A 22,273-nucleotide genomic window follows, 5' to 3' on the forward strand; every position below is an offset into this window, starting at 1 on the left:
GTGATAAAGTTAATTATTTTCCATAATGTCATGATGAAAATTTAACATTCATATATTTTAGATTCATTGCACACTAACTGAAATATTTCAGGTCTTTTATTGTCTTAATACAGATGATTGTGGCATACAGCTCATGAAAACCCAAAATTCCTATCTCACAAAATTAGCATATTTCATACGACCAATAAAAGAAAAGTGTTTTTAATACAAAAAACGTCAACCTTCAAATAATCATGTACAGTTATGCACTCAATACTTGGTCGGGAATCCTTTGGCAGAAATGACTGCTTCAATGCGGCGTGGCATGGAGGCAATCAGCCTGTGGCACTGCTGAGGTCTTATGGAGGCCCAGGATGCTTCGATAGCGGCCTTTAGCTCATCCAGAGTGTTGGGTCTTGAGTCTCTCAACGTTCTCTTCACAATATCCCACAGATTCTCTATGGGGTTCAGGTCAGGAGAGTTGGCAGGCCAATTGAGCACAGTGATACCATGGTCAGTAAACCATTTACCAGTGGTTTTGACACTGTGAGCAGGTGCCAGGTCGTGCTGAAAAATGAAATCTTCATCTCCATAAAGCTTTTCAGCAGATGGAAGCATGAAGTGCTCCAAAATCTCCTGATAGCTAGCTGCATTGACCCTGCCCTTGATAAAACACAGTGGACCAACACCAGCAGCTGACACGGCACCCCAGACCATCACTGACTGTGGGTACTTGACACTGGACTTCTGGCATTTTGGCATTTCCTTCTCCCCAGTCTTCCTCCAGACTCTGGCACCTTGATTTCCGAATGACATGCAGAATTTGCTTTCATCCGAAAAAAGTACTTTGGACCACTGAACAACAGTCCAGTGCTGCTTCTCTGTAGCCCAGGTCAGGCGCTTCTGCCGCTGTTTCTGGTTCAAAAGTGGCTTGACCTGGGGAATGCGGCACCTGTAGCTCATTTCCTGCACACGCCTGTGCATGGTGGCTCTGGATGTTTCTACTCCAGACTCAGTCCACTGCTTCCGCAGGTCCCCCAAGGTCTGGAATCGGCCCTTCTCCACAATCTTCCTCAGGGTCCGGTCACCTCTTCTCGTTGTGCAGCGTTTTCTGCCACACTTTTTCCTTCCCACAGACTTCCCACTGAGGTGCCTTGATACAGCACTCTGGGAACAGCCTATTCGTTCAGAAATTTCTTTCTGTGTCTTATCCTCTTGCTTGAGGGTGTCAATAGTGGCCTTCTGGACAGCAGTCAGGTCGGCAGTCTTACCCATGATTGGGGTTTTGAGTGATGAACCAGGCTGGGAGTTTTAAAGGCCTCAGGAATCTTTTGCAGGTGTTTAGAGTTAACTCGTTGATTCAGATGATTAGGTTCATAGCTCGTTTAGAGACCCTTTTAATGATATGCTAATTTTGTGAGATAGGAATTTTGGGTTTTCATGAGCTGTATGCCAAAATCATCCGTATTAAGACAATAAAAGACCTGAAATATTTCAGTTACTGTGCAATGAATCTAAAATATATGAATGTTAAATTTTCATCATGACATTATGGAAAATAATTAACTTTATCACAATATGCTAATATTTTGAGAAGGACCTGTACATGTTTTATTTACATGAAGATAGAAGGACATTGTTTATGTGTTTAATAATAAAAGTACAGAAAGATTGTGTGCTGCCTACTTTTCTGGAGGAAAGAGTGGTCTGTGGTTTTAGAGAACTATTTTAAAGTGTAAAAACCCTGCATATGGAGACACCGCCTGTTTCTATTAAATGTGATAGATGTCAAACAGAGAAAAGAGTTGCCAGTGTTTGGCGGTAGACCAAAGTGAAATGATGAAGCTTCTACTGAGCTGTCGGCTGCTGCTCTGCGCCCGCTTGACTTGGAGTAAGTAACAACAAATGTTTTACATTTATTTCACAAAATGCAACTTTAGAAAGTTTTACAAATTCAGTGTGTTTATATGGACTCCAATTTTTTATATATATAATTTACATGCATATTATAGTTTATTGAATAAAACCTTTGCGGGGGGAAAAAAGCTGAGAAAAGTTTGTTTAAAGAGAATTTTTTAACCGTAAAAATTAATTCTGTGAAATGAATTAAGAGCAGTTCAGGTGCAGGGCTTTATTAGACAACCTGCTATTGAAGTTTTCTGTGGGGGAAAGACTTGCTGACCCGCAGGCTCTAAATAAACAGGCAGCATTATTGTCTTACAGTTTTCATTTTGGTAAATCTGTTTCAGTAGCTTTGTTTGAACATTTCGTTGTCTTCAGCCTTTTGAAACGGTTCAACATTGTTTTTTTTATTTGGTCTGAAACAAATGCATGTTATGTTTCATCAGTAGAAATAAGGAAAGTATTTCATGAGCCATGTTAATTCATTTTTTTTATTGCTTCTTCCCGCATCCTTATACATATAAAATGATTAATTAATAAATTAAAAATGCCCTCTGACGAACATCATGTCTCTTTCCAGGCGTTTCTTCAGACACACTTGTCGTTACTCAGAGTCCTGATGTTTCTTTCCATGAAGGAGAGACAGGAAACATCTCTTGTTGCTGGAAGGAGAAGAATGGAAGAGTTAACATTAAATGGCTGAAAAACCAAACATTAGTAGAGAATAAGACTGTCATAAATCAGTCTACAAGTTCTCAGAATAAGCAGGCAAATAGCTGTTCAGTTCTAATCTTTCCAAACTTTGCAATCAGAGATTCAGGGAGATACATCTGCAAGGTTACTGTGGAGATGCCAATGTTACTTAAAGTTGAAGGAAATGGTACAACCATCACAGTTACAGCCAGAGCTGTCATCACAGATCATCACAATTTAAGTGGTATGTAAAATACTAATACTAATATATCTTTTTATATACATACAAACTGATTCGTTCAAGCCTTTATTTCTGGTAATTATGATGATTTTCTGCATACAGCTAATTAAAACATTACGTTTAAGATTTGAATGTTAAATCAGACCAATAATAAAACATTTTTGATACAGAAATGTGGGCTTTTTGAAAGGTATGTTTTATACTTGCTTAAAGATTATTTAAATAAAATATTCATAATCAGATTTTTAGCATATGACTGTACAACAATAGTATATGTCAGATTCTAATATGTTTATTTATTTTATTATTTTTATCATTCATCAGAGAACTAACTGCACAAGAAATAAAATGATTTACAATGGTTAAGAACATAGATATGAAATGGTTAGTTTTCCAGTATGAAATGGAACCCAAGGGTCAAAAAGAATTGTACAAAGTAGCAAGGCGTTAAACTGACGTTTGGCCATCTAACCACAGCCACTGACAGAGAGCGGGCAGGCAGGCAACCGGGTTGTTCTGGGCCCAAGGTGGATGGATGGGCCCGGAACTGGGTCTTTCAACCATCAAATGTGGTCTTTTTTCAAAATGGACCTGTTTGTGAAGAAAAAGAGAAGCCTGATATTTTAGCTACTGTCCGAGTTACCGCACCCTGTTGGCGGTCAGAGGCCTCGGAGCTCCACCGGTGCTTGGATCCCATAAACAGTCACCACTCTATCTAAAGACTCTTAAAGGAACGACTCTCAACCAGTTTCTAACTTTTAGCTCTTTTAATCTAAATTAAGGCAGAGGAATGATTACAGAGATCAGCGCTGAGGCTCCCGTCTCGGACCGTTACTGTCTGTTAGAGGATGACGAAGAGCTCCGATAGAAGGTCACATACAGTTTTTATATCTGGCTCTCCAATGCAATGGATGTTCCCTCCCTCAGTGATTATCAGTAGACTATGTGTCACCATTGTGGTGTCTATCTGTTAGGTTGTGTAGTAGCGGGTGTCCATCCTTAATCTAAGTAGGTTTCTAATCAACCCAGTTATATCGGCTGCTCCACCATCAAACCCAGTGCCCCAGCTTCAGGTCATTTATGACAAACCTTGGGCCATTTCTCCTTGTACTCTATGTCTATGAGCATTCTTATCCTATTCTAACAAAAGGGAAACATTAGAACTTATATTTTATTTCACTATAGTATAAATGGGAAAAACAGCTATGAGCATATTAATAAATGTTATTCCTAACATAACTAATTTTCTCTGCCCAATAAACCACCTCTTACATAAACTGTTCTGATGAACAGGAGTGAAGAAGGTCCAAAGGAAATTGAGTGGCATGGTCTGGCAGGTATAGAGCTAGCTCTAGATGCCTGGAGAAACAGGTGCCGTGCGGTGTCGGGATGAGCGTCCGCTGGATCGGCACACATCAAGAGTGGAGATCTGTGGTTTTGATGCCTTCTTCGGGCTGAGGGGAAAACCGCTTAGATTAGAGAAACTCTTCTTCTTCTCTTCTGGTGGGAAACCTCTGGATCAGATTCCTTTTCAGCAGAAGATGAGAAGGAAAGATTTCTAACAGCTTGTCTTAATTACCCTTGTGATTTGCTGGATGCGCATACAGGTCCTTCTCAAAGAATTAGCATATTGTGATAAAGTTCATTATTTTCTATAATGTAATGATGAAAATTTAACATTCATATATTTTAGATTAATTGCACACTAACTGAAATATTTCAGGTATTTTATTGTCTTAATACGGATGATTTTGGCATACAGCTCATGAAAACCCAAAATTCCTATCTCACAAAATTAGCATATTTCATCCGATCAATAAAAGAAAAGTGTTTTTAATACAAAAAACGTCAACCTTCAAATAATCATGTACAGTTATGCACTCAATACTTGGTCGGGAATCCTTTGGCAGAAATGACTGCTTCAATGCGGCGTGGCATGGAGGCAATCAGCCTGTGGCACTGCTGAGGTCTTATGGAGGCCCAGGATGCTTCGATAGCGGCCTTTAGCTCATCCAGAGTGTTGGGTCTTGAGTCTCTCAACGTTCTCTTCACAATATCCCACAGATTCTCTATGGGGTTCAGGTCAGGAGAGTTGGCAGGCCAATTGAGCACAGTGATACCATGGTCAGTAAACCATTTACCAGTGGTTTTGGCACTGTGAGCAGGTGCCAGGTCGTGCTGAAAAAGGAAATCTTCATCTCCATAAAGCTTTTCAGCAGATGGAAGCATGAAGTGCTCCAAAATCTCCTGATAGCTAGCTGCATTGACCCTGCCCTTGATAAAACACAGTGGACCAACACCAGCAGCTGACACGGCACCCCAGACCATCACTGACTGTGGGTACTTGACACTGGACTTCTGGCATTTTGGCATTTCCTTCTCCCCAGTCTTCCTCCAGACTCTGGCACCTTGATTTCCGAATGACATGCAGAATTTGCTTTCATCCGAAAAAAGTACTTTGGACCACTGAGCAACCGTCCAGTGCTGCTTCTCTGTAGCCCAGGACTGGGGAATGCGGCACCTGTAGCCCATTTCCTGCACACGCCTGTGCACGGTGGCTCTGGATGTTTCTACTCCAGACTCAGTCCACTGCTTCCGCAGGTCCCCCAAGGTCTGGAATCGTCCCTTCTCCACAATCTTCCTCAGGGTCCGGTCACCTCTTCTCGTTGTGCAGCGTTTTCTGCCACACTTTTTCCTTCCCACAGACTTCCCACTGAGGTGCCTTGATACAGCACTCTGGGAACAGCCTATTCGTTCAGAAATTTCTTTCTGTGTCTTACCCTCTTGCTTGAGGGTGTCAATAGTGGCCTTCTGGACAGCAGTCAGGTCGGCAGTCTTACCCATGATTGGGGTTTTGAGTGATGAACCAGGCTGGGAGTTTTAAAGGCCTCAGGAATCTTTTGCAGGTGTTTAGAGATAACTCGTTGATTCAGATGATTAGGTTCATAGCTCGTTTAGAGACCCTTTTAATGATATGCTAATTTTGTGAGATAGGAATTTTGGGTTTTCATGAGCTGTATGACAAAATCATCCGTATTAAGACAATAAAAGACCTGAAATATTTCAGTTAGTGTGCAATGAATCTAAAATATATGATGGTTACATTTTCATCATGACATTATGGAAAATAATGAACTTTATCACAATATGCTAATTTTTTGAGAAGGACCTGTATAGCAGATCAGGACTTAACTTTGGCCGTTCTTTGATGGACAGATACACGAATCACAGATCATGTGAACTCCCCAGTGAGTTTCAAAGACATTCAGGTGGTCGTTAGCTGCCTCTCTGATGCATCGCCGCAGGTAAAAGAGAAAGAGGTCTGGCTAGGAGAGATGGTTTGTTCGTGGCTCCATTAAGTGATTCCAGCTGTGACTCCTCCTTCCTCAGCTGTATTAAAAGCCGGCATTTAAGGATTCAAAGTTTTTACCAGTCTCTTTGTTTGTCCACAGTTCAGTCCACATTTCCTCCCGTGGCTGGGGCACAACAATATGTTGCCTTATAGGCATGTGCTGCAGAGGATTATAAATGTATTTTACAAAGTGACATTACCCAGCAGGGTAATCGATCAGACGTCAGGGTTTTTTTCTTTTCTAAGAGAGAAGATTATTCATGTCTCTAAATGGGCCCATCTAAGGCCTTTGCCCAGGACAAGATAAGTCAAGTTTATTTATATAGCGCTTTTCAGCCACAAGGCACTCAAGGCGCTGTACATAAGGAAAAACATTACAATGATACAGAAAATCAAACAACAGAGGTAATTTAAAAAATAAATAAAAATAAAGTAAAGAGAATAGAATGATGGATTAGAAAATGAAAGGAAAATTCAAATACAAACTTTAATAATGTTTAGATGGCACAGTCAAAGGCCACTCTAAACAAATATGTTTTTAATCTTGATTTAAAACAACTTCGGGTTTTGGTGCATTTACTGTTTTCTGGGAGTTTATTCCAGATTAGTGGAGCATAAGAACTAAAAGGTGCTTCTCCATGTTCAGTTCTGGTTCTGGGTATGCAGAGTAGATTTGAGCCAGAAGACCAGAGAGGTCTGGGCGGTTGATACACTGACAACAAGTCTGTAATGTATTTTGGTGCTAAGCCATTCAGTGATTTCTAGACTAACAGAAGTATTTTAAAGTCTATTCTCTGAGCTAAGGACTTCATATTACAGCCTGTATTTCAACAATAACCTGACAGTTTCAGCTAACTTCTGCAGGAATTTCAGATGTTCCCCAAGAAGAATTTCTCCCTTTTGTTCTGAGATGCCTCCCCATCGTGGCCCTCATCACAGCCTTCTTCTGGCTCTACCACTCAGGGATTAAAGCTCAGAGGAATTCAAAAGGTATTGAAAAAGCTGTTCCACAGTGTAGCAGCAGGTTGTACACAGCACTACATTAGCTGTCGTGAAGCTGATTGGTGTTGTTTCAGTTTCAGCTGCATCTGCATCTGAAAATGAAGCCACTTCACTGCAAACCCGAGAGGAACCCCAGGAAACACAGAGAGAACACGGGAGTATGACAGAAGCAGCTGGAGAATGATGAGGGCCGTGCTGCCATGACCCTACAATATTAGCTTTTGTGTTTCATACACAGATTAGAAGACAAACAATGCTTTAAATATTGGTAAGACTGCTTCTTGTCTGGATTAATATTTTATGTGTGTTCTGTAAAGACCAATTATTTTCACCTTTATCCCTAGTGCTCTATTCTAATTTATTTATTTTGTGGGTGACAGGTGCAACCAGTTGCAAAGTGTTAAACGTGCCGCTAAAAAATCAATTATGCAAACTCCAAAACACACAAATGCAGCAGAATAACACCACAAAAGACAAATGTTGTGATCACAGTAAATAAAGAAGCAAAAACCTACCTACAACAAAACAAATGCAGAGATAAGATAATCTGCAAACTCACTCCACTAAACAGAAGTGTACTAGACCACAAGGGGGGAGTCGACCACTAATCTTACCAACCTAAATATGCTTACGGCCACTTGTTTAAAAAAGACATGAAGGAAAATGTACCTCTCTCCAAGTTTCTTTCGGGCGTCACATTAATATTTTTACTAAGGTTCTGGCCCTTTGTGGATGACTCCCCTTAGTGGTCTCGCACATTTTTGTTTTGTGTAGAGTGTTTGCAGCTTTTCTTAAAGTGCAATGTGACATCAAATTATTATGATAAATCCAATTACATTAATGGAAAGAAAACATTAAGATAATATTTCAAAATGTAAATCCATGCTGCTGAAATAAACAGTTGTTGAGATATTTGGCCATAAATTTCACTAAAAAGGTGCTTCCAGACTATTCCTTTGCATTCTTTTATGACGTAAAAGGGGAACCCCGGCACATAAACTGACTGTTGCTACAATGGCTGACAACACAGACCATAGCAAGGAATCTGATGTTCATTTAGATATTTTTTTTAATCAGTTGCAGAGAGAGACAGAGCACAGTCAGGAGAAGAAACTCAGCTGTCATCAGATGGTAGAGCACAAGTGGTGCAACGTTCGGACGGCCATCTAATTTGACCAGAATCTGTTTTTGCCAGATGCCAGATCACAATGAACCATACCACATCAACAGGAAACAGAATGAAAACAACATCTGGATTTTCAAAATTATTCTCTAAAGACAGAGTAGATCTCACTATATCAATAAATACAGGCATATATTTATATACACGTGTGTGTGTGTATATATATATATATATATATATATATATATATATATATATATATATATATATATATATATATATATATATATATATATATATATATATGAGCAATTGTTTACAATTTAGCTATATACATTAACTAAGGTATTATAAACCGAACAATTAAACATTAAATGCACTAAATTAAGCAGCAAATATAGCTTTGCTATCCAGAGCAGATACAGTGTAAATTCTGGGTAACAGTAAATACGGCACTGAGTGAAAAAACTTGGAGGCAAAGTGAGCAGCATGGAGCTTTAGCAGCATACACATGGGATGATTCAAGATCTGAAGACATTACCTGGCGTGTCATTTTTTAAAAACTTTATATTAGAATCTTTAGAGAAACATTTATCTGCCTTGCTGTCACGGCGCGCTGTGTGGTGGGGGCAGGACGAGGCGGGGATGCTTGGAGCGGGGCTGCGTGTGGAGCTTGCACTGTGTGGGTGTTGCTTCGTTGGCTTTTCGGAGATGAGCTCTCCTGTGGGGGTGTGCCCATGTGCTGTGGTGGTGTGATTCATGGCGTTTGGGTTCTGGGGCATTTGTTCGATATCTGTGTCCTGGTTAAGGGTGGCCCAGTGGGGAGATTCATGTGGGGTTCATTGGGGGTGGGGGACCCATGGGGTTGGGATCGAAATTCATTGGGGGTTGGGACTATTTTATTCTGTGGCGGCTCTGGTTGGCGGGCTTCTTTGGACCATTTAGAACCCTTTTTTGTACATGGCCCCCTCCCCGGATGAAGATGGGGGTGTTGGGGACTGGGGTCAGGGCGGGGAGGCGGGGTCCGAGCCGGGGTCGCTCAGGTTCAGGCACGAGCCCGGGCTAGCCCAGACCAGGTTCAGGTGCTGGGGCAGTCTGCCTGTCTCCACCCCTGGAGGGAAGGGGACCACCTCCTGGGTCCAGGGGCTGGTTGTCCCTATGGGGTATTAGCACCTGGACCTGGGAGTATAGAGTTTGTATGGGGAGTGTGAGTGAGTGTACGACGTCCATTGTTGTTTGTCTTTACGTTGGGTGCGTGGGTATGAGTGTTTTTATGTGTACGCATGAGGGTGGAAATGCGTGATTGTGTGTGTGTCATTGTTTTCGGAATAGATCTGACCCACATACAAGTACACTCCGGAGAATGAAAATCAGTAAAATAATGTTTTATTGTGTAACAAGTAATCAGGAACATGAACAAGTGAATCTCTAACTGTATGGAAGGAAGGGAAAGAGAACTGGTGAGACAAGGAACTTAATGAGGCAAAACTAGAGATAAATTACTAAGTTGAATAAGTGAACGGCTTACTAAGTTGATGCAGTCAAGTCGCCACGGGTTGAGGGATTCGGGGTCTCGGTTTTCGGAGCAGTGTTCGTTCTGATGTATCCTCTAGTGCTGTTTGAGGTAGACTGGAAAAAACCATGTAGTAATCCAAGATGTAGTGGCTTACGTGAGAGGGCGGACAGGGTACGCTTAATGTCTTGATGCGGGAAATGAAGGAATTAGGTAGGCTGCCAGCCAGAGTGAAATCCAGTTGAAGTCAGCAATTCAGGAAACAAAGTCCTCAAAAACGTAGGAAGTCTTTGCCCACAGAGCCTCTGAGACTGTGGTCTAAGTTCAGAAAGGTAAATCCAAGAATCAGGGTTTTCAACCTGCGAAGGAGCATAAACAAAGTTACATGGAGCACAAAGTGAAGCTTAGACTAGAGGTGGCTGAGTTCGTTACCACTGTCGTGTCGAAGTGCTGGCACCTCCGGCTTAAATACTCCTCCATGCAATCAGCAGAATAAGATGCACCTGTCCCCCAGTGCACCTGAGAACTCCAGCACCATATGGGAAACTGAACACAATGTTGGAAGCACAAAATACACAAACACAAACCAAAACCCTGACATCATTCCCCCCTCAACGGCCGCCGCCTGGTGGCCCAGAAGAAGTGGGTGGTAAGGAAGCATGATAATCATCAATCAGAGAAGAGTCACAAATGATTGACCGGGGTACCCAAGAACTATGCTCAGGACCGTAACCCTCCCAGTCTTCAAGGAACTGCCAACCACGGCCCTGCCGACAAGAGTCCACAATTCATTGGGCAGCATAGGGAAGCACTTGGGATCACAGGCTTTATTTGGGACACATGGAACGTACGATGTATGCGAAGACTTGCAGGTAGACCAAGACCAACCGCAGAGGGACTGACTACAGTCTTTATCTCGTAGGGTCCGATGAAACGAGGCGACAGTTTTTGGGACATGGACTTTAGGGGAACATCACGTGCCGACAATGATACTTTCTGTCCAGGCTGGTATTCAGGTGCAGGTCGGCGTCACCAAAACGCTTGTTTTGATGAGCGGTACGTTGAAGAGCTTGGTTGGTAGCTGACTAGATAGATTTGCAGATTTCCATGCTCATGGACTGAGGAAAATCCTTCTCGTCGGCTGAAAACAAGGGGGGGCTGGTAACCAAGGGAAACCTCAAACGGGGACCGTCCAGCAGCAGAAGATACACACGAGTTGAGTGCATACTCAACCCAAGGTAAATGGGAGCACCAATCTGTGGGATTTGTAGATGTGAGACAACATAACGTGGATTCCAGTTGCTGATTTAATCTTTCAGTTTAGCCGTTGGACTGAGGGTGATAGCCAGAAGTAAATGAAACAAGAGCTAAACAAAACTGTTTCCAAACCTGGGAGATGAACTGTGGACCTCGGTCAGACAGAATGTCTTGAGGGATTCCATGTAAACGAAAGCCATGTTTAATGAGTAATTTGGCAGTTTGCAGAGCTGACGGGAGTTTCCTGAGGGGAATGAAATGGCATGACTTAGAGAATCGGTCAACAATCATGAGAATAGTTGTCATACCTGTGGAGAATGGTGGTCCAGTAACGAAATCCAATGCAATGTGAGACCAAGGCCGGTTAGGAATACTGAGAGGTTGGAGAACACCTGCAGGTGGTTGGTTACTTGATTTGTTTCTAGCACAGGTTGTACAAGCCTCAACAAACTCCCTTACATCCTTATGTAAGGACGGCCACCAAAACCTCCTTTGAACCAATGCTATAGTCCTGCTTAACCTTGGATGAGCCGAAAATCTGGCTGTATGAAGCCAGTCAGTGAGTCTAAAACAGACTTAAGATGGAACCGGTTGGACGGTCCAGTGCCAGGGTCAGGTTCCTGTTGTTGGGCCCTAAGAATAGTGTCCTCTATCTCCCACAGAGTGCCCCTATCGTCCATCTGGGCGGCAGGATGGGAGCTGGATCCTTCACTGAGTCATCAGTGGCAAACTGTCTGGAGAGGGCATCAGGCTTAGCATTCTTTGATACGGATCTGAAAGAAATGCACAAATCAAAACGAGAGAAGAATAATGACTATCGTGACTGATGTGGGTTGAGTCTCTTTGCTGATTGGAGGTAAGCCAGGTTCTTATGGTCGGTCCAGACTTGGATAGGCTGCTCAGCCCCCTCTAGCCAGTGGCGCCACGCCTCAAGGACTAGTTTTATTCATAGTAGTTCTCTGTCCCCCACATCATAATTTCATTCGGCGTTGCTGAACCTGCAGGGAAAAAAAGCACACAGATGGAGTCTCCCATCCCCAGAGTTCTGCAATAAAACAGTTCCAACACGATGTCAGAAGCATCGACCTCCAGGATGAACTGTTTTGAAAAATCCGGGTGAACTGAGATCAGGGCATGAGAGAACTTCTCCTTTAGAGCCTGAAAGGCTGCTTCGGCTTCGGATGTCCAGGAAAAGGTGACCTCGGAAGAGGTTAATGCAGTAAGAGGTGCAGTAATCAGACTATATCCTTGATAAATCGTCTATAAAAGTTTGCAAATCCGAGAAAGCGCTGTAATGATTTGCGAGAGTCTGGCACAGGCCAATCCAGGACTGCGGGGCAGAGGGGCACCTGGAAGAAGATCGATCGCGCAGTCATAGGGTCTGTGAGGTGGTAGCGAAAGGGCCCTCTTCTTACTAAAAACTCCCTTCAGGTCATGATATTCGGATGGCACATGAGATAGATCTATTTCTTCATCCTCTTTATTAACCTGCAAGGGAGAGCTCGGGGAGAAGGATGACTGGAAACGAGTGACACTTAATGAACCAGGACTATACACGACACTTAGACCAATCCAAATGAGGGTTATGTTTCTGTAACCAGGGAAAACCTAGTACTATGGCACGTTGGGACACTGGAAACACAAAAAAAGATATAATTTCCCTATGATTGCCTGACAACAAAAGTTCTAATGGTTTGGTACGCTGAGATACTTTTTGCAGTCTCTTTCCCTCAAAGGCTAAGACGGAATATGGTGAAGTGAGAGGCTCTACCTCAATTCCTGCCTTGATAACCAACTCAGAGACTATCAAGTTCTGCTCGCATCCTGAATCAATTAAAGCAGACAAGGACAAAGTATGTTGATCTATTATAATAATTGCAGGTAGGCTGAATCTGGGGGCCTTAATAGTCATTGAGTGGTCCACCAACCCCCCCTTTACAGTTGGTGGACCCTGTCTTTTGATGGCCCGGGAACAGTTGGACAGTTAGCTATGAAATGACCAGGTGAACCACAGTAAAAACACTGTAACTAGACAGTGTTTTTACTGTGGTCTACGTCTTTGTTTCTCTTCAAAAGTGAGACGGGTACATCCCAACAACATGGGCTCAGGATCAGATGTAGATTGCTGAGAAGGAGCTTTAACACAGGGTGAAAAATTCGTTGTTACTGAATGTTTGGTAAACGGACCTCACCGCTCTGGCTCTTCTTCTCTCTCTTAGTCTGTTGTCAACTCTAGTAGCTAAGGTAATCACTTCTTCTAATGTGGGGGGTTCATCCATCAGGGCTAACTCATCCTTTAAGGCATTGTCTAAGGCGTGGAAAAAGGTAGTCTTTAATGCTTCATTATTCCAACCAGAGGCAACATCCAGGGTACGAAATTCGATAGAAAACTCATTGAGTGGCCTATTACGTTGTTTTAGTGCTCTCAACTGTCGGCCAATACTTGACTTATCTTCTACAGGGAAAAAGTCTGTTTAAATTCTTTGACAAAATCCACAGAAGAACAACCAAAATTTCTGCAATCAGAGAAACGGGCTTCAGGCCACTGCAAAGCCTTGCCAGACAATAAACCAATAGAGATTTTCACATCATCATGGGGAAAAGATCGGGGAGAACGGTTGAATACTAAGTTACACTGGAGCAAAACTCCTTTACAATTACCCACCTCACCAGAAAACTTGGTTAGGGGAGGTGACGTCACAAAAATGGGGAAGTTGTTGTGATTCCGGCGATGCGGCAGCACTATCTACCTGTACGGTGGACTGAGACTTTAGAGTTTGCTGCAACATGGCGGTAATCTGTTCTAATTGTTGATTTGTTTGTCGTTGTTGCTCTGAAAGGGAACGGAGTGAAGAATCATGAAATTGGATCTGATTAGCGCGTCCTGAGAGTGTTCTGCGGAGTGCTTCTGCTGGGTCTGGTTGGCGAGAGTGTTCTGTCACTGTTTGCGGAATAGATCTGACCCACATACAGAAGTACACTCTGGAGAATGAAAATCGGTAAAATAATGTTTTATTGTGTAACAAGTAATCAGGAACATGAACAAGTGAATCTCTAACTGTATGGAAGGAAGGGGAAGAGAACTGGTGAAACAAAGAACTTAATGAGGCAAAACTAGAGATAAATTACTAAGTTGAATAAGTGAACAACTTACTAAGTTTATGCAGTCAGGTCGCCACGGATTGAGGGATTCGGGGTCTCGGTTTTCGGACCAGTGTCCGTTCTGATGTATCCTCTGGTGCTGTTTGAGGTAGACTGGAAAAAACCATGTAGTAATCCAAGATGTAGTGGCTTACGTGAGAGGGTGGACAGGGTACGCTTAATGTCTTGATGCAGGAAATGAAGGAATCAGGTAGGCTGCCAGCCAGAGCAAAATCCAGTTGAAGTCAGCAATTCAGGAAACAAAGTCCTCAAAAACGTAGGAAGTCTTAGCCCACAGAGCTTCTGACACTGAGGTCTAAGTTCAGAAGGCGCGGCAAGCGAAGCGGGAGTGAAGCGGGAGTGGAGCGGCGCGACGGACGAGTTGATAAATCTGAACTTTTTCCTAAACTCGCGTCGCATCAACCAATCAGGGACTGGATGTGGCTGTGACATAGGGTGAAAGACCGCAGCGGAGAAGAAGCGGTTGTCCGTGAAAGATGGAGGACAAAATTATAGTGGCGGTGCGCGGCAAGCCTGAGTTGTATGACTCAACTAATTATTACTACAGAGACAAGTACAGGAAGGACCTGGCCTGGAGAAGAGTCAGTGAGGAGACTGGAGTAGCAGGTAAAACTTTAAAATAGCGCCATTGTACTACTGTCTTTTGGCTAATTTATATCGGCAAGTCACTTGCGAATGTGAAGCTGTACCCTGTCTGTCGTTGGGCTAATTTTTAAAAGGGGGATATATTCTCTATAACTTTTAAAAGTAAAACTCATAAAAGCATAAGATTTGTTTAGATGTATTCTTAAGACAATATCACGATTCATCCGTGAAATGGCAACCGCAGACAGGCTACAACTGCACTTCACCGCCCCCAAAAAATAGAGGGAAAACCTGCTTGTCGCCGATTGCCTCTTTCTGGAATACACAAATATTCATGTGACTTCATCTCACAAAAAAACCCTATATTTTCAGAGGACGTGTGCCGAAAAAAGTGGAAGGGTTTGCGGGACACGTACCTGAAGGAGAGAAGGAAGGAGCTGGAGAAGAGGAGGAGTGGAGCAGCAGCAGGTGCGGGAAAAAAGTTCAGGTTCTCTGCCGTCCTCTCATTCCTCGACCCCTTTGTGGCTCCACGGCCCACCACCAGCAACATGGGCCAAGTCGAGGAGATGGCAGAGGACCTACCTGCTCCACCCCCAGAAGAGGAGACATCGGAGACATAAGGTACGTTGCCAAAAAACATTTAATAATGAAAAGAAAAACATTAACTTTGACTAATGTTAATATTGCACTATCTTGCCATGTCTTTTTTGACAGACACAAATGGTGATGACACAGAGGAGAGGTCCACTCCATCCGAAGCACCTGCTGCCTCATCTGTCTCCGACTCTGCTCCTTCATCCTCTGCTGCTGCCCAACCTCCCGTAGGTGTGTACATGTCAAAGTATACAGGAATAGACCTGCACATCAACACAATAGCTCAGTGTGGTATCTAATTTAAGAACTGTGTAATCTTGCAGGAAGGAGGAGGAGGAGGACAGTGCGACCCCGGGAGGAGCCATCTGAGGTGGAACGGGAGCTTCTGGAAGCTCTCCGAAACCGGCCACCACCTCCACCCCCGCGGGTCTACTCCTCCATGGAACACTTCCTCCTGGGTTTAGCTCCATCCCTGGAAAGACTGCAACTAGATAAACAGGAATTAATAAAGCTGAAATTATTGCAAATGATTTTTGAAGATAGCACAGTTGTGCTAAATTTGGACCATGTGGACCCTGAATAATGTGTCATTTTTATGCATGTGGCAGTTTCTCCAGGGATGAACCTAAACTTCCTCTCGTTCCTTCTCTCCATGGCACTCCATCCCTCTTCTCAGTACAAGGTCCTTCTGTACTTGTCTCCCTCAGTGTTGAGTCATACAACTCAGGCACTTATGTAAATAGTTTTTTTTAATTGCAATAAATTTGGTTTCTTGCAAATATTGTAGCTCCTATCATTCCTGAAATGCATTTCACTCTTAACAACCTTGGAAAATAGTACAGAAACGATAACTATAATATCAATAAAATATATATTACATTTAGGATAGATAGATATATATATATATCTATACAGGTCCTTCTCAAAATATTGGCATATTGTGATAAAGTTCATTATTTTCCATAATGTAATGATGAAAATTTAACATTCATATATTTTAGATTCATTGCACACTAACTGAAATATTTCAGGTCTTTTATTGTCTTAATACGGATGATTTTGGCATACAGCTCATGAAAACCCCAAATTCCTATCTCACAAAATTAGCATATTATTAAAAGGGTCTCTAAACGAGCTATGAACCTAATCATCTGAATCAACGAGTTAACTCTAAACACCTGCAAAAGATTCCTGAGGCCTTTAAAACTCCCAGCCTGGTTCATCACTCAAAACCCCAATCATGGGTAAGACTGCCGACCTGACTGCTGTCCAGAAGGCCACTATTGACACCCTCAAGCAAGAGGGTAAGACACAGAAAGAAATTTCTGAATGAATAGGCTGTTCCCAGAGTGCTGTATCAAGGCACCTCAATGGGAAGTCTGTGGGAAGGAAAAAGTGTGGCAGAAAACGCTGCACAACGAGAAGAGGTGACCGGACCCTGAGGAAGATTGTGGAGAAGGGCCGATTCCAGACCTTGGGGGACCTGCGGAAGCTGGGCTACAGAGAAGCAGCACTGGACTGTTGCTCAGTGGTCCAAAGTGGTCCAAAGTACTTTTTTCGGATGAAAGCAAATTCTGCATGTCATTCGGAAATCAAGGTGCCAGAGTCTGGAGGAAGACTGGGGAGAAGGAAATGCCAAAATGCCAGAAGTCCAGTGTCAAGTACCCACAGTCAGTGATGGTCTGGGGTGCCGTGTCAGCTGCTGGTGTTGGTCCACTGTGTTCTATCAAGGGCAGGGTCAATGCAGCTAGCTATCAGGAGATTTTGGAGCAAATCATGCTTCCATCTGCTGAAAAGCTTTATGGAGATGAAGATTTCATTTTTCAGCACGACCTGGCACCTGCTCACAGTGCCAAAACCACTGGTAAATGGTTTACTGACCATGGTATCACTGTGCTCAATTGGCCTGCCAACTCTCCTGACCTGAACCCCATAGAGAATCTGTGGGATATTGTGAAGAGAACGTTGAGAGACTCAAGACCCAACACTCTGGATGAGCTAAAGGCCGCTATCGAAGCATCCTGGGCCTCCATAAGACCTCAGCAGTGCCACAGGCTGATTGCCTCCATGCCACGCCGCATTGAAGCAGTCATTTCTGCCAAAGGATTCCCGACCAAGTATTGAGTGCATAACTGTACATGATTATTTGAAGGTTGACGTTTTTTGTATTAAAAACACTTTTCTTTTATTGGTCGGATGAAATATGCTAATTTTGTGAGATAGGAATTTTGGGTTTTCATGAGCTGTATGCCAAAATCATCCGTATTAAGACAATAAAAGACCTGAAATATTTCAGTTAGTGTGCAATGAATCTAAAATATATGAATGTTAAATTTTCATCATGACATTATGGAAAATAATGAACTTTATCACAATATGCTAATATTTTGAGAAGGACCTGTATGTATGTATATATATATATATATATATATATATATATATATATATATATATATATGTGTATATATATATATATATATATATATATATATATATGTATATATATATTCATTATAGTTTGGTGTTATTATGGAATCTGACCTTAATGTAGACATATCACACTCTGACAAGGACTGTTGAAAAGGCCTCCATGACATTACATTGAACTGAAATTATTTTTAATCACACAGACTTTGGAGGAAAGTCTAAATCTATTAAACATTCATTATTATACTATTGCAAACATATTATTTTATTTTTGAGGAGAACATCCACTCAAGCCAGTGATATCCTTGCTTTCAAATTCAATGTCACAAAAGATACAAATATTCTGTAAGGCCTTGGTATGTCGATTTTCTCGAAAAACATGTACTCGTCAGTAACTGGTGACATCACTATGGGATGATGTCTGTGAGATCTTAGTACTGTGTACCTGTAAAACCTTTTTTCCAGAAGGTTTTTGGCTTGTCCATGTGGACAGCTGCAAGTGTCAGTCATGCTTGAAGGTCTCAAGTTTTGGAGCTGACTTATTTCTGGTTATCTCACTGTCAGTCATAGTTGAGGTTAAACAAACTTCACGGTAGACAGTGACATTTGTGTTCCAGTATCGTCTTGTTCATGATCAGGAACTAACCAGTTTAAATGAGCTCTACCACTCCTGATAATTAGAGAGGTCAAAATTACACCAGAACTTTGTTGGTAACATAGAGACATTTATTTAAATATTGGTGAGGGTGTTGGTACTGTATATATTTGAGCTCGTATGTATATATTTGACCTGTTGATAATTAGAGAGCTCCACAACAAATTCAAACTTTTGTGCCCAGTTCCCGTTTTATTGATTCATTAAAGTTTTTTTTTTAATGATTTATAATTGTTCCACCTGTTTTAAATAATAGTCCTGGGTATGTTGCATCAGCGGCTGTCTCAAATCACCACCTCAACGCCTCCAGCAAGCCAGCCACTCAATTCCACACATCACCTCTAGAGAGCACTATAAGCAAGCCCTGATATTACGTTCAGTACAGATGGAAGTTGTAGTCACTTCCTGTATGGTGATGAGGGATTGATGAAGACTTCCTGTAGTGTTTTGAAAAAGTCACGGTGGCGCAGACGTTGCCTTGCAGCAAGAAGGTCCTGGTTTCGATTCCCGGCCGGGGGTCTTTCTGCATGGAGTTTGCATGTTCTCCTCATGCATGCGTGGGTTCTCTCCAGGTACTCCAGCTTCTTCCCACAGTCCAAAAATGACTGTTAGGTTAATTAGTCTCTCTAAATTGGCCTAAGGTTTGAATGAGTGTGAATGAGGTTTGCATGGTTGTTTGTCCTGTTTGTGTTGCCCTGTGATCGACTGGCGACCTGTCCATGGTGTACCCTGCCTCCCATAGACTGCTGGAGAAAGGCACGAGCTTCCCCGCAACCCACTATGAGGAAGCGATAGAAAATGACATTTATTAGGCTAAGTTTGAAGCTTCTTTCATGGAGGGTCATTCACCACAGAAACCTGTGACTTTGTTCTCAGTGGTCGGGGCTAAAATGATGTCATCAATCAACCATACCAATGTGTTGAACACTGGTTCCTGAGGAAGTACGCAAAATTTGGTGTGGATCTGAAAATGCATCAGGGATGTATACGTAGTGGGCACAGTTGATTCAAATTCCAATGTAATCCAATTGACCTGTTTGTAGATTGACAAAGGTCATTCATATCCAGTTTGGAGCAAATCATGCAGGTGTGATTTAGAGCCAACTGTGTGTGGATGGTGAGATATCACCAGCCAGCACTCACTGTTCAGAGTATGATTCTACATCATTCTGTTCTCTGTCATCAGATACTGCTTATAACATATAGGAGTCAGTGTATATGGAGGACAAATGTTTAACGCTCCGATGTTTCCCTGCTTAGATAAACCCAATGAAATGCTCTCTTAGCAATAAGGCCACCATGGCCATTTCACATTTTACATTTTTTTAATGCAAATTTCTGGCTTTTTAACTGAGAAATTAGCACTTTTTAGAACCACTATGATAAAAATAATGAGAATAAAGACCTGTGATTTAACAAATTGGCAGCACAGTCTTTTATCAGAAGTGGAGACATACAAGAGTGTACATATCTCAGTAACATTTATACATGGCTAAATCTCCCAACATCCTGTGGAAGACTCTACAGGTCCTTCTCAAAATATTAGCATATTGTGATAAAGTTCATTATTTTCCATAATGTCATGATGAAAATTTAACATTCATATATTTTAGATTCATTGCACACTAACTGAAATATTTCAGGTCTTTTATTGTCTTAATACGGATGATTTTGGCATACAGCTCATGAAAACCCCAAATTCCTATCTCACAAAATTAGCATATCATTAAAAGGGTCTCTAAACGAGCTATGCACCTAATCATCTGAATCAACGAGTTAACTCTAAACACCTGCAAAAGATTCCTGAGGCCTTTAAAACTCCCAGCCTGGTTCATCACTCAAAACCCCAATCATGGGTAAGACTGCCGACCTGACTGCTGTCCAGAAGGCCACTATTGACACCCTCAAGCAAGAGGGTAAGACACAGAAAGAAATTTCTGAACGAATAGGCTGTTCCCAGAGTGCTGTATCAAGGCACCTCAGTGGGAAGTCTGTGGGAAGGAAAAAGTGTGGCAGAAAACGCTGCACAACAAGAAGAGGTGACCGGACCCTGAGGAAGATTGTGGAGAAGGGCCAATTCCAGACCTTGGGGGACCTGCGGAAGCAGTGGACTGAGTCTGGAGTAGAAACATCCAGAGTGCACAGGTGTGTGCAGGAAATGGGCTACAGGTGCCGCATTCCCCAGGTCAAGCCACTTTTGAACCAGAAACAGCGGCAGAAGCGCCTGACCTGGACTACAGAGAAGCAGCACTGGACTGTTGTTCAGTGGTCCAAAGTACTTTTTTCGGATGAAAGCAAATTCTGCATGTCATTCGGAAATCAAGGTGCCAGAGTCTGGAGGAAGACTGGGGAGAAGGAAATGCCAAAATGCCAGAAGTCCAGTGTCAAGTACCCACAGTCAGTGATGGTCTGGGGTATCGTGTCAGCTGCTGGTGTTGGTCCACTGTGTTTTATCAAGGGCAGGGTCAATGCAGCTAGCTATCAGGAGATTTTGGAGCACTTCATGCTTCCATCTGCTGAAAAGCTTTATGGAGATGAAGATTTCATTTTTCAGCATGACCTGGCACCTGCTCACAGTGCCAAAACCACTGGTAAATGGTTTACTGACCATGGTATCACTGTGCTCAATTGGCCTGCCAACTCTCCTGACCTGAACCCCATAGAGAATCTGTGGGATATTGTGAAGAGAACGTTGAGAGACTCAAGACCCAACACTCTGGATGAGATAAAGGCCGCTATCGAAGCATCCTGGGCCTCCATAAGACCTCAGCAGTGCCACAGGCTGATTGCCTCCATGCCACGCCGCATTGAAGCAGTCATTTCTGCCAAAGGATTCCCGACCAAGTATTGAGTGCATAACTGTACATGATTCTTTGAAGGTTGACGTTTTTTGTATTAAAAACACTTTTATTTTATTGGTCGGATGAAATATGCTAATTTTGTGAGATAGGAATTTTGGGTTTTCATGAGCTGTATGCCAAAATCATCCGCATTAAGACAATAAAAGACCTGAAATATTTCAGTTAGTGTGCAATGAATCTAAAATATATGAATGTTAAATTTTCATCATGACATTATGGAAAATAATGAACTTTATCACAATATGCTAATATTTTGAGAAGGACCTGTATTCTGAAGCTTTTATGAAACTCCAACTATTTGGGACACAGTTTCAGTTAATTTTGTTTGTTTGGCACAAAAACAACACTGTCTATTACCAAAATAACACCAGACTCACACTAGAACATGGAGGTGACAGCATTGTGCTCTGAACTTGCTTTTCTTCAGCTGCTGCAGGGTGAAAGACTCCCACTAAAGAAGACTGAATGGCTGTAATTAAGGTGCTTCAGTGAAGTGTAATGTACACTCATGAAACCATGTTATTGAAGTTTTCCTTTCTTTCCAGTTTTCCATCCAAATAGATTTGTTTGTTTCATTCTATTTATTTCTGTTTATTTATACAGCATTGATTTCCAACAGGTCTCATCTTAAGGAACTTTACAAGCATCTGATTTATTTTCTTAAATATAGAAGCAAATCAGTCCAATTACACAAAGCAGTCACATTCAGCTTATGATGTCAATTGATGAATGTGTTTATGTGTGTTTAAAGGCCAGCTGATAAAAGAGCCGGTATTAAGACTTGGAGCTAACCATCAGACAATGTCATCATTATTCTTGTCAGTGTAACTTCTATCATTGGCCTCTAACTACCGATGGTATCAATAAACCCATCTACTGACACATTCAGTGTTATAATAGTTTACTAGCAGTGTTTGGAGCTTGTAT

At 42.2% G+C, this 22,273-nt stretch overlaps 1 long non-coding RNA gene across 1 annotated transcript; it reads left to right on the forward strand.

Moving 5' to 3' along the window:
• Positions 1–13,281: 13,281 nt before the first annotated feature.
• Positions 13,282–15,962, forward strand: LOC124881350. Its single transcript, XR_007041631.1, has 3 exons — positions 13,282–15,430; positions 15,524–15,634; positions 15,727–15,962. It is a non-coding gene; the product is annotated as an uncharacterized LOC124881350 (long non-coding RNA).
• The last annotated feature ends 6,311 nt before the right edge of the window (positions 15,963–22,273 follow it).

Source organism: Girardinichthys multiradiatus, chromosome 14 (assembly GCF_021462225.1).
Source record: "Girardinichthys multiradiatus isolate DD_20200921_A chromosome 14, DD_fGirMul_XY1, whole genome shotgun sequence".
Classification (NCBI taxonomy): Eukaryota; Metazoa; Chordata; class Actinopteri; order Cyprinodontiformes; family Goodeidae; genus Girardinichthys; species Girardinichthys multiradiatus.